Source organism: Cervus elaphus, chromosome 13 (genome assembly GCF_910594005.1).
Source record: "Cervus elaphus chromosome 13, mCerEla1.1, whole genome shotgun sequence".
Lineage (NCBI taxonomy): Eukaryota > Metazoa > Chordata > Mammalia > Artiodactyla > Cervidae > Cervus > Cervus elaphus.
This window is the reverse complement of record NC_057827.1, coordinates 67,506,761-67,519,910: the sequence shown is the minus strand read 5'-3', so window position 1 is coordinate 67,519,910 and position 13,150 is coordinate 67,506,761. Positions and strand designations below refer to the sequence as shown.

The 13,150-nt window shown below is 34.8% G+C and overlaps 1 long non-coding RNA gene and 9 other non-coding genes across 41 annotated transcripts in view; all 10 read right to left on the bottom strand.

Moving 5' to 3' along the window:
* LOC122707049 overlaps positions 1–13,150 on the bottom strand; it is a 95,572-nt gene that overhangs the window by 16,165 nt on the left and 66,257 nt on the right. For 22 of the 32 annotated variants that reach the window (XR_006344573.1, XR_006344580.1, XR_006344565.1 and 19 more), the window contains 10 exons: positions 12,351–12,432; positions 11,529–11,604; positions 10,269–10,358; positions 7,667–9,603; positions 6,935–7,025; positions 6,333–6,410; positions 3,719–5,258; positions 2,835–2,918; positions 2,167–2,251; positions 1,561–1,623 (listed from right to left, as the gene is read on the bottom strand). This is a non-coding gene — a long non-coding RNA (uncharacterized LOC122707049). The remainder of the gene's footprint in view (positions 1–1,560; positions 1,624–2,166; positions 2,252–2,834; positions 2,919–3,718; positions 5,259–6,332; positions 6,411–6,934; positions 7,026–7,666; positions 9,604–10,268; positions 10,359–11,528; positions 11,605–12,350; positions 12,433–13,150) is intronic. The other 10 variants (XR_006344582.1, XR_006344579.1, XR_006344577.1 and 7 more) reach the window with 10 other exon arrangements.
* On the bottom strand, positions 25–93 carry LOC122707255. Its single transcript, XR_006344771.1, has one exon. It is a non-coding gene; the product is annotated as a small nucleolar RNA SNORD113/SNORD114 family (small nucleolar RNA).
* Positions 1,766–1,840, bottom strand: LOC122707226. Its single transcript, XR_006344746.1, has one exon. It is a non-coding gene; the product is annotated as a small nucleolar RNA SNORD113/SNORD114 family (small nucleolar RNA).
* Positions 3,312–3,383, bottom strand: LOC122707242. Its single transcript, XR_006344759.1, has one exon. It is a non-coding gene; the product is annotated as a small nucleolar RNA SNORD113/SNORD114 family (small nucleolar RNA).
* On the bottom strand, positions 4,296–4,367 carry LOC122707222. The gene has a single exon (XR_006344742.1). It is a non-coding gene; the product is annotated as a small nucleolar RNA SNORD113/SNORD114 family (small nucleolar RNA).
* On the bottom strand, positions 6,556–6,630 carry LOC122707233. The gene has a single exon (XR_006344752.1). It is a non-coding gene; the product is annotated as a small nucleolar RNA SNORD113/SNORD114 family (small nucleolar RNA).
* On the bottom strand, positions 7,497–7,568 carry LOC122707227. Its single transcript, XR_006344747.1, has one exon. It is a non-coding gene; the product is annotated as a small nucleolar RNA SNORD113/SNORD114 family (small nucleolar RNA).
* On the bottom strand, positions 10,085–10,157 carry LOC122707234. The gene has a single exon (XR_006344753.1). It is a non-coding gene; the product is annotated as a small nucleolar RNA SNORD113/SNORD114 family (small nucleolar RNA).
* LOC122707245 lies at positions 10,826–10,899 on the bottom strand. The gene has a single exon (XR_006344762.1). It is a non-coding gene; the product is annotated as a small nucleolar RNA SNORD113/SNORD114 family (small nucleolar RNA).
* LOC122707232 lies at positions 11,882–11,955 on the bottom strand. Its single transcript, XR_006344751.1, has one exon. It is a non-coding gene; the product is annotated as a small nucleolar RNA SNORD113/SNORD114 family (small nucleolar RNA).

The following is a 13,150-nucleotide window of genomic DNA, read 5'->3' as shown; positions in this document are numbered from 1 at the left end:
GGAACTGACGACTTCTGTTCTGTGCTGGACCTCAGAGTTTCAGATATGTTTTCACTGTTCAGGACTCTTCTTTTCATGATCATCACTGGCCCGTGACCGAGCCCCCTTTTTGCTGTTTATTTCTATTTGTTCATTGACTAATCTGTTTATTCACTCATCATTCTCCCAGCAGTGTACTCATTTTAAATTTTTATCATTCACTAATATTTTTATATTGAATATATGTTGATTTATTGGAGTATAATGGGTCTGCAATATTGTGTTAATTTCAACTGTATGGCAAAGTGAATCAACTATATGTATACATACACTGCCTCTTTTTTTAATTTCCGTCCCATGTAGGTCATCAGAGAGCACCGAGTGCAGTTCGCTGTGCTATATGGTAAGTTCTCATTATTTATTTTATATGTAGCACCAGTAGAATATATACGTCAGTCCCAATAAATAGTATGCTGTTATTCATCTATGAGTTAATCAATTCATGTTTCATAAGATTCTATATTTATCACTGAGTTACACTGTCCTTCAGTTATTGTATACGGAAATTTCAAATAATACACTGTATACCCAGAGGAAAAAAATCACTGAAACTATGATGAGAAATTTGACCATTGCTGACATTGGACTCTGTGCTTCTGACACACATAAGGTGCCTTACAAGAGACTAAAAGTGTGGATGTGTCCATTTTGAACAATATAAAGCATGATCAGTGAGAAGAAAAGAAAAAAATTTATCACCACTGACTCTTCATGCACTTTTCATTTAACCAGTCATTTAGGAATTTATAACTTTTTTAGAATGCAGACATTGTTTTCTCTTAACAGAAAGAATAACTTTAAATGTGAGATTGACTCAGAACAATAATGTCAACTCTGAATAGTTCAGGTCTATATGATACTTAGCCAGAGAGGTGACACCGTTGAACCATCCATTTCAAAACTGATATCAGTGTTGGCAGTTTGTATTAATGTCTCTTGCTTCATCATGTATGTTCATAATTAGATAATAATTCACTGTTTTCATTCATCTATTATCTATATATCTTTAATGGTGCGTTCATTGATTATAGTAATAATTTTTAAACTCAGTCTAGGAACTTGAACTTTGTACATTCTTAACACCTATGCACAGGAAGAAATAAAGAAAAAGAGTATGGGTTTTGCTGGAGCTCAGAGTGCTGGACTCTTCCTTACATCATCCACGGTCAGGTTAACATCATCACTGGTTCATTTGGGCCCACTTTTACTTCATTTATACTTATATTCATAACAATTAAATCATGACTTCACTGATAACAACAAAATTAATATTTTAGTAACAAAAACCAAAGAGCAAGCCATTAAACATCCCTGACTCTTCTTTAATTAATACCAAAATAGATTGTACCTTTCACTAATAAATATCAATGTTATATATTATCAACTAATCAACATCTGGTCTCAAGTCATATTTATCACTGGGACATAGTTAACCTTTTGCTTATATTTACTACTTTCAAAGAATATTATGAAAACACTTAAACAACACAAACCAAGATGAAAATTTTGAGCAGTACTCACCTTGCTCTTTCCTAAAAATGATATTGATCACAGTAGAGGCTGAAATCAACTTGAGCTAATGTTCTGAAAAGTATCAAACAAAGAAGGTGATAACAGAGATTGAAACTTTCTCTCCATTGATCTACAGACTTGTTTATCGATGCTTTCATTGGCTCAATTATCATGACCAATGAAAATGTTTGAATAGAAAGACACTGCTTTTCTATTGGATCTCAGAGTTTCAGACACGTATTATTCATTATCAATGACTCATACGCCGGCATTAATCATCACTGATCCAGAAAAGAAGACTGGCTCCTCATTCTGTATTGTTAATTGATTAATTCATCGATTCACTAATTATAATTTATAACTCTATGATTCACAAAACCCAACAAAAGACTTGAAACTGCCAATACTCACGTTTCTAGAAAAATACATTATATCTTTCTCACCTATGATCAGTTTTCACATAGGCAATAATCAGTATAATGCTTCATACTAATCACTTTATTCTCAACAGGATTAAAAATGACCCTCTTTAATCATACTTCAAATATATTAATAATACAGCAAAAACATTAGACAAGCCATTCAACCCAAGACCACGAATTTGATTATGCTCACATGGGTCTCTGGTTCCAACCACAAAGATGCCATCCTAAGCAGGCGCTCCATGAAGAATCCTTCTTTCAGATCTCATGCTCCCACTCTGAGGAATATAAAGCAAAGCAGACCATCAAGATGGTTGAGACAATCTCCACTGCTCCCAGATTCCACATTCACAGTATTATTCAGGCCATCCTTAACCTAGGATACACACACTATCTGTGAAAAACTAACCACTGGGATCTCACCACCATGCCAGAATCTGAAGAATGTCTTTCACTTAGATCCTGTCACCCTCATCCTTTCCCTAAATGGTTATCGGTCACGTACCATTCATTATTAATTGAACTTCAGGGTTTCCATAGTACAGTAATAATATTTCTTGTCTCACTACATATTTTGATAATTAGACAGTGTTTTACTCCATCTTTATTTTTAATTAAATGTTTATTTATAGATTCTCATATTATCCAATTATATGGATATATGCAGCCTGGCATGCTGCAGTCCATGGGGTCGCAAAGAGTCGGACATGGCTAAGCAACTGAACTGAACTAACTGAACTGATATTCATACTCAACACTGAGATAACAGCTGCCTTCTTAACTTACATCCCACATTCCTAATAATACTGTGAATCACCTTAAAGACAAAACAAACTGGAAAAAAGAACAACTATTACTCACATTAATCTCCATCATCCTATTATACAGAGGCAACTACAGAGTTTGAGTCCATGCAAGATGTTAAATCATTCTACTGCATTCATTCTGGGAAGTACAGAAAATGCAATACAATAAAAAATATTGAGAACTAAATTTACTCAATATTTAGGTATTTATTATTTTCTCTTATTCTCTCAATTTTTTTGTCTTGTTAAAAGAAAAAACACAATAATTTAACTGCCTCTTATTTCTGCATTTCTATCTAATCTTGGTCAAATAAGTGACCCTCAGAAAATGTGTTCAATTGCAACCATGCTTCACCCTATTTTTTCCTTATACATTAATTTATGTTTACTTAATGGTTCCATCACAGATTCACTAATATATAACAACAAATCTAAGTCCAGAAAATCAATGCAAGAATATGGTCTTTGAATAATCCAGACCTCTCTCTAAAAGAGCAGTTTTGGAAAGGGAGGAGACTCCAGGTATTCTGCGTTGGACCTCAGAGTTTCAGACATGTTTTCATCGTTCAGGACTCTACCCGAAACGATCATCATCATTGGTCCGTGACTTAGTCTCTTCTCTTCATTCATTTCTATGTTTCTATTGATTAAATCATCAGTTAACTGTTATTAACAAAAATAATATATGATTCAGTAAATCTCCTAGGAATAAGACCTTCATATTCATAATCTCAGTTTACAGAATATTTTCTCATTTAGAGGCTTTCTCTTGCTTTGTTCAACCTCAATCCTGCACATTATTTATTAATTAAAACAATGTTTCTTATCATATTTACCACTGAACTATGGGCAACATTTTTATTAATTTCATACTTTTTAATAATACCATGAGCACCCTCAAACAAAACACCCAAGTCAAGAGTCTGGCGCATTATTTACCTTGGGGTTTTCCTGACACGGAGACAGCCGATGACTGAACACAGTGAAAGCTGAAGCAGCAGGAACACCCCTTCTGAAGAATAACAACCAGACAAGGTGACAAAAATATTCAGATATTCTCCCCATTGATCCAATAATCTGCGATTCATTTGCACAGTTACTTAGTCATTTACTAAATGATGATAATATCGACTTCTTTTTCCCTTAATGAATCTAATGTCAAATCGATTACTGACTCAGTCAGTAACTATTACCTATCATTTTCCACATCACTCTTAACCAAAGAGATAACATCTTTCTAGGACTTTTTTACCTAATGGATATCAGTCTTTTCAATATATATTAATGTATTAGTCTATGTTGGTATTATTTCCCAAAACCACATATTTTTATTATTGAAAAGTCTTTAGAGTCATCATTATTTATTTTATAAATTTGCAACTATTTCATTCATCAAATCATAAAAATAGAAAACAAAATGCATGGTCATAATAACCAAAACAAATATCTTTTTATATTCATAACCTTTGACTATAGGATCACTTCAAACAACACAATGGAATAAATTCCATTTGCATTGGATCTCAGAGTTCCAGAGATGTATTCATCATACATGACTCATACGCCACGGGTAGTCATCACTGATCCAATATTGACCCTCTTTTTCTAAATACATTTCTATTTCTTTATTGTATAAATCATAAATTCACTAACAATTTTAGCAGTGCAATTAAAAACACAGGAGCTTTGGTGTATACAGAATTACTGCTAGTTTAATATATCTCACATTAATAGTCATTTTCCATTTAGGATTAATCAGTACAATGGTTCATATATACATACTAAACAGAAATGTAGCTACCTTCTTCACTCTTATTCCACATTTCTTAATGATTGAGTGAATTTCTTTAATAAAAAATACTGAAAATGGAACTTCAATTATTACTCATATTAATCTCCATTCTCTTATTATTCAGAGGCAACCACAGATCTGGTGCCCACGACAGATTCTATATCATCTCTAGTGCATTCATTCTGAGGAGCGCAAAACACAGAAGGGGATGAAAATATTGAGACCAAATCGCCACTGATCCTTACTTGGGGCATTTCATTTATACCACATTTAATTATTCATTACTTATTCTATGTTTATTTCTTAAACTTCTTAAAAGAAGTTTAAGTTTATTCTGAAAAATAAATGGCTATTATATAAGCATGTCTATAGCATTCTGGCCAAAGAAGTGACCCTCTCCAGTTTAACGGGAGTCACAATTTTGAATTTTTATTCACAATACCTTTTCTAAAAAGAAGATACTCATATGAGAACACTTTCACAAGTTTTCCTTACATGTTTATTTATGTGTTTAATGATTTCATTATAGATTCATTGTTAATAACTACCATAACTATGAAAGTAACAAGAATATGATCTTTTTGATACCAGACAACAACAATTTCAACAAAGGACATAGACTACTTATATTCTGTGTCGGATCTCAGAAAGACACTTCAGAAATGTTTTCATCCTTCAGGACTCTTCCTGGAACGATAAGCATAATTGGTCCAGGTCCATGTGTGTGTCTCTGTGTTTTTTCATTTCTATTTGTTTATTGACTAAACAAGTAATCCATTCATAAACATTTTAAAACTCTATTATTCAAAAAATGTAACAAGCCCAGGACATCACTACTGTGTAAATAATTCAATTTCACAGCAATGTGATTTCAGCATCTTTTTTTAAATTAGATGCTGTTTCTGAATCATATATTCATCAACTAATATTTCATCAAATTCTCTATTTTTTCACTGAGCTATAATTGACTTTTTGTTACTCAGTATGAAAATTTCAAAGTGTAACCTTAATACACAGATACACACAAATAACACAAACACAGAAACCAACAAATCCATGATAAACTTGACTAAATTTCTTTCAGGTAAAAATAAGCAAACAAACCCAGACAAGAAGTTGGCTATTACTGACAACTTAGCTTTCTATTTCTAACACAGAGATGCAATTGTAAGGCACAAAATCAGGGGGAAAGGCTAAATTAAAATTTTAACACTCTGTACTTCGAAAATACTCAACAAAGCCTTGTTATAGCTAATATATCTCTGCAGAAACTCTTATCTCATACTGTCTCATACTTATTGTAAGATTTCACAATGCATTAATCAATAGAAAGCTTCATATTCGTTACTTATTTATCAATGATTTGATTATCTGGTCTTATTTGACTATCTGGAGAAGGGAATGGCAACCCACTCCAGCATCTTGCCTGCAAAATCCCATGGATAGAGGAGCCTGGTGGGCTACAGTCCATGGGGTCACGAAGTGTTAGACACAACTGAGTGATTAACATTATTTGATTATATTTCAAACATCTTATTGGAAAAATAATTACCAATAGAAACCAGCAAAAAGAGTTAAAGAGCAGGGAATGCTCAAAATGGTCTCCTGGCTCCTAAAAAAATGCATTCCAACACAATACCTCAGACTCCATAAAATGTATTCATAACACACAACTCACATGAAACTAGTGGGCATCAATCATCCAATGTTACCTTCTTTCACCTCATTTATTTCTATATTATTTATTGAATAAATACTCACCTGGCTCTCTGTCTCGTAGCAACCTGAAGCACATGACCTTGATCATCATGGAGGCTGAAATCACCATGAGCTTCTATTCTGAAAAGTACCAAGCAGAAAAGGAGAGCACAAAGATAGAAATTTGCCCTTCATGGATGTGTACTCATGCTTTTTGATACTTTCATTGGCTCAATTACTGAAACCTATGAAAATTCATGAAGAGAAAGACCATATTTCTTTTCTATTGGACCTCAGAGTTCCAGACACGTATTATTCGTCATCGATGACTCATTCACTGGCGTGGATCATCATGGATCCAGAAACCATGACTTTTCATTCGATATTGGTAACTGATTCATGCCTTAATTCACTAATGGCAATTTTAACACTATGGGGTTAAAAGGAGGCCAACGAGGTGTCATATGGCTCATAGGTCTCTAGAAATTTTTCACATCATTCCATCTCTGCCTTACCCCTTACGCGTTACCCCTGCATCACTTCCTTGTTCATCAAGAAACTGATAAAAGTGGCCTTCTTTCATTTTCTGTCACCTAAGGTAGCAGTGAAATCTTTACTTTTAGAGAAACCACCTTAGAACAGATGAGGAATGAGATGATTCTCACATGGGTCTGGGTTCTATGGTCCCAACAGCAAAGATGCCATCCTAGGCCGGTGCTCATGAGGAATCCCTCCATCAGATCCCGTGCATTCACTCTGAGAAGTAAAAAACACAGCAGATCATCAGGATCGTGGAGACTCTCTCCACAGCTCCCTGCTTCCATTCAGGCTTTCCTTAACTTAGGGTATGTGGGAAGTCTCTTGAAAACAAACCACCTGGATCTTACTGTAGAGCCAGAAGACAAAGGCTGACTATTACTTATCCTGTCCCCGCCATCCTTTCCCTAAGTGCTAACATTTATGGCCCATGGCTTCCTCATTGAAATTTGAGGTGTCCTTGCTGTATTCTACCTTGTCTCAACCCATGCTTCCCGGATTGGCAGTTGTCTTCCACTTTTCACCTTTATATCTCGTCATGTGTTTAGGAAGACCTACTCTATTTGTCCATTCTACTCAACAGAAGGTCCCAGCATCCAAACAAGGACCACTAATGAGACCCTCATGCATTCTTGACCTCTGCTAAAGTCATTCCTGTCAGGATAATGGATGGACCTGATTCTATTTGCATTGGACCTCAGAGTTCCAATCACACATTCATCATTCACAATTCATATGCCACCAGTAGTCACCATCGATCCAATGTTGTTGCTTCTTCTCTTCACTGATTTCTACATTCTTTAATCATTAATTCCACACATCTCTCCTAGTACACCCCCTTAAATGTGATCATTACTCACACGGGTTTCAACAACCATAAGGTCCATGACCACGGACTACTGACAGTTTATTCAGCTCAAAGGCGTCGATTCCCATGAATAGAGTCCAGTCCATGAAAATGAAAGAAAAAGAGAGAGAAAGAAAAATTTAGGGCCACTGATTCTTCCACTCCAAATTTCATGTTCTGAATCATGAGGAATTAATACCTATTTCATAATGCAAAGATATTGTTTTCTGGAAATAAAACTATACTCAAATCTGAGAGTATACAAACAATACAAGTGACTCTTCTGTAGTACATCTACATGTGTTTAGGAAGACCTACTCTATTTGCCAAGGAGTTGACCTCTTAGGTTCATGTGCTGCTAAATGTGTATCCACAGAGGCAATTTTTATCATTATTTCTTGCAGGACCGCAAGTGTCCAGAGGAGACACTGACTGACATTTTCTACTCAATCTAGTAGGTATATCCTTTCAAGGGACCTGTCTTTTGATAACAAGAAATCTAAATTCACTAACCCAACATAAGAATATAACTTATAGATTCCCAATATCTGTCCACAGGAAGAAAGAAAAGTAGACAAGAGGAGATATGCTATCATGGCCCTCAGGTTTCCAGATACCCTGGGTTACTTGCCCACCCCTCATCTTCTACCCAAGTTCATCTTTGGGTCCCTAAGGCGCAGTTGTAGGTCTTTCATTCATTCATTTTGATCATATAAATCATCATGAATCATCATTATATGAATTAATCATATAATGCTTCATATTAATCCCATATTTCACACTGGGCTATCTGGATTTCATTGATTGTATTTCACAGTTTGCAATAATAAAGTCAATACCTTTAAACAAAACATTGAAACTAAGACCAAAATTTCTCTATTACTCATATGGCCTCCACAGTCCTAAAACATGAATACAACAAGAGATCTCATGACTGTGGAAGAATGCTCCTACCAGTTTAAGTGTACCCATTCTAAGGAGTACAGAGCAGAGAACATGATAAAATGGAGACCTTATCGCCACTGATCCATGTTTTCCACCTTTCATTTACTCATTTAGGCATTTATTAATTTTTCCTAGTGTAGCATTTTTTTCTCTTAACAAAAGAAACCCTTAAACGTGAAACTGACCCAGAACAACAATGCTGGCTCTTACATATCAGTGTCTTTATGACCTTTTCAGTAAGAAGGCAAAATGCCTAGCTTAATGGGCATGAATGCTGTCAATTTTATCAATAATATTTCCTGCCTCACCACATATGTTCCTAGTGGACAACCTTCCCTTTCTGCTTTTTACATGTCCTTTTACATTTTTAACAGTTTGCATATTGATTATCATTAATACATTTAAATCTGTATTACATTTAAATCATTTAAATCATTTAAATCAAATCATTTAAAATCAAAAATACATTTAAATCAAAATGGAATATGATGTTTGTGCTTTCCTGACATCCATCTCTGGGGTTATTTAAAATCAAAGATTGACTAGATTTTGCTTTGTGAGGTATCAGGGTTACACCATAGACTCCCATGCTTCCAGTCATATGGTCCAGGAGGGGCTCTTTCCCTACCAAAATCTACATTTGTTTATTAATTCATGATTATTTAAATGCACGTAAGTTATGCAAATAAATCATGAGTAAGACCCTTGAATATCTCTGACATCCATCTAAACAATCATTTCCACTGACACTCAACTCTTTCATTAACTGATCTCAGTGCTTCATCTATGGATTAATTGTCATATTGCTTTGCATCGATGGTATTTGACATCAGATTTCTGGAATTTTTATGATATTTAATTTTTAATATCTTTTAAAAATATGGCTTAATCCAAGACAAGTACATTGACTAGTACTCACATTGATCTCCATTGTCCTAACATACAGATGCAACCACAGGGCTCCAGGCCATGGAAGATGCTTAAGTCAGTTCAAGGGCATCCATTCTGAGGAGTACATGGCAGAGCAAATGATAAAAAATTCAGAATCTAATCTTCATTGATCCTTGCTTTTGCATTTCATTTTTAGTGATTTAGACAATCATTAATTTAGAATACTCTAAATTAATTCATTTTCTCTTAAGAAAATGAAACTTAAAACTTGTCCCTAACAAGGAAATGAGCAGTGACTATGATTATTGTCTATATTATTCTTACCCCAAAATTTAACAGTCATGCACTGTTTCTCTTTGGACTTATTTTCAAATTTATTAACAGTATTTCTTGCATGACCACACAGTTTTTCAACTGGATAAGGATATATTCATCCAGCTTTATTTACATATTTATAGATTATTTCATTTCTCCAGTTATAACAATAAAGTGAAAATGCATGAATGAACACAGAAAAAAATGAGATTCCTGTATGTTCCTGATTTTGATCTATGGGATCTTTACAAGCAGAGATAACGCATTGAATTTCCTTCTCCTGGACCTCAGAGTTTCAGGCACACATTATTTATCATCTATGATTCAAACCATCAGTCATCATCATTAGTCCAGGACGGACACAATTTCTCTTTGTTTATTAACTCATTAATTCACACTAATCATACAGTAAATACTCTTAAGTAAATACTCAAACCAACACAAGAACTTCTACTATTACTTACACTGGTCACCATACTTCTAATGAATATATAGAGGCAACCAAAGGGCTTGGGATCATGGAAGATGGTTAAATCACCTCAAGTGTGTCCAGTCTGTGGAGTACAGAGCATACTAGTTTATAAAAAAAGATTAGGATCTTATCTACATTGATCCTTCCTTTCCACATCACTTACTTCATTTTTTATGTATGTATTAATTTTTCATTACACATACACATTTTTTCTATTAACAATGAGAACAAACTCAACCTTGGAACTGATCCAGAATAGAACTGACTCTTAATTATCCATGTCTACATGATCCTTAGCCAAAGAAGTAACATATTTGATCCATTTATTTCTCAATGGGCTTCAGTATTTTCAAAACTAATAGTAATATATCTTGCCTCACCTCATGGTTGAATAATGCTTCATTTTTTCCTTCCTCCTTCTCTAATGATTCTATGATCCATTAACAATAAACCTAAATCTATAAACCTAAGAACATGACATTTGTGTATTTCTGACAGTTGTCTATAAGATCCTTTCCAAATTAAAGTTTGAACACATTATTTTGGGAGTTGGATTTCAGTGTTTCAGGTACTTCTTTTCATCATCTACAACTCATATGCCACCAGTCATCATGACTGTTATGTGGTTCATTTCTAATGTTTGGGTCTTGTTTTCTTCATGGGTATCTATATTTTTACTGATCAAATTATTAATAATTATTAAATTATTAATTTTTTCATAATAAGGAAAAAATAATTCATTATGAAAAAGCAAAGGGTAAGATTCTACAGTCTGTCTATATAATCATTTCCCACATGGACCATATCTCTTCTGTTATTCAGTATCAATGTTGCCAAGTCACTTCAGTCGTGCCTAACTCTGCGACCCCATAGACGGCAGCCCACCAGGCTCCCCCGTCCCTGGGATTCTCCAGGCAAGAACACTGGAGTGGGTTGCCTGCCATTTCCTTCTCCAATGCATGAAAGGAAAAGTGAACGTGAAGTCGCTCAGTCATGTCTGATTCTTAGCGACCCCATGGACTGCAGCCTACCAGGCTCCTCCATCCATGGGATTTTCCAGGCGAGAGTACTGGAGTGGGTTGCCATTGCCTTCTCCGCAATATCAATGTTACATGCTATCAGTTAATCAACATGTTTCATAGGTATTTATCATTGATAATAGCTAACTTTTTAATTTAAAAATTTTTAATAATACCAAACACACGCTTAAATGAAGACTCAAACGAAGACAAGACTTTTGATCATGACCCACCTTGGCCTCTTTCCTGACAGAGACATTACGATGATCTTCATTGTGGCAGGAGCTGAGGTCCACTCCAGTGTCTGTTCTGAAGAGTAGCAAGCATAGAAAGTGATAAAAAAGACTGAGACATTCTAACCATTAATCCATACTTTCTATCATTCATATACATAGTAATTTAGGTATTTATTAATTTATAGTAATATTTATTATTTTTCTCTTAATCAATCAGATATTAGCTTTACTCTCCTATTGATTCTATTACAAAAATATTTTTAAAATCTGTGACCACAAGTCGAAAAACAGATCCTTGCACATATGGGAGAAATGTCTAAAGCAACGTTTTCTACCAGATTCTTTCTGTGTTGGACCTCAGAGCTCCTGACACGTAGTATTCACTATACATGACTCATATGCGCCAGTCATCATCATTGGTCCAGATTTTACCCTTAGTCTTCATTTTTTGTTTAATACAGTCATTCACAAATAACAAAATTAATTTGTGTAAATCACGAAGACCTAAGTAGTTTCTGGAAAATTCCTAACATATGTCTCCTAACAGACTCAATGTTTAATATACCAATTAATCAACATCATGCTTCATACCAACACCACCTTCATTGTCAGGCTATGGTTGGCCTTCCATCATTATATTTCATAGATTTTTTTTTGGCTGCATAGCATGTGGGATCATAGTTCCCTCAAAAGGGACTGAACCCATATCCCTTGCAGCGGAACCATGGAATTTCAACCACTAGACTGCCAGAGAAGTTCCAAGTCTTTAAACAGTGAATACCATTAGCTACCTCAACAAGAAATTTAACTATTACTTACACTGGTTCCCACACATAGATGCAGCCATAAGTTTTCTGATCACAGGAATCATGGGAAACTTGAACAGCATTGAGAACCCACCCTGAGGAGTACAAAGCATAGCAGATGATAAAATAATTCAGGCCTTATGTCCAATGATCACTGCTTCCACATTTCATTTCCTTAGTCATTTAAATATATACTAATTGATCTTAATAATTCTGCCTCACGTCCTAAAGAAAGAACAACTCTGAACTCACTACTGGCACAGAGCATTAGCAGTGACTATATATTATCTCTGCCTATGCATGAGATAGCTAGCTAAAGAGGTAATACCCTTGGATCCAATTACTTCTTAAAAAATACTCATACTTCCAAATTAAATTAATAGTATTTCTTGTCTCGTCTCCCATAATTGAACAAAACTTTACTCTCTTCATCTGTATTTACTCAAGTAATTGAATGGATTTGTTATTGATTTTTTTTGTAATAATAATGCCATCAAAATTCATGAACCACTAAGGTCCAAGAACTTTGTCCAGGACTAAGTTCTGGGACTAGCACTCCTAGCCTGCCTCGGGATCACATCCACCAGAGACAATAGACTAGATCTCTTTCTATGTAGTACAACTCAGTGCCAGATACAGGTCACCCATCACCCCTGATTCACACCCTACCAGCTGTCCTTTGTTGGTCCACGATTTGCCCTCTTTCTCCTCATTCATTTGCACACTTGTTGATTTTTAATTTTTAATTGAGTAATATTAATAAAAAAATTTACATGAAGCACAAAACCTTAAAAACAAGAGCCTCAAGTATTC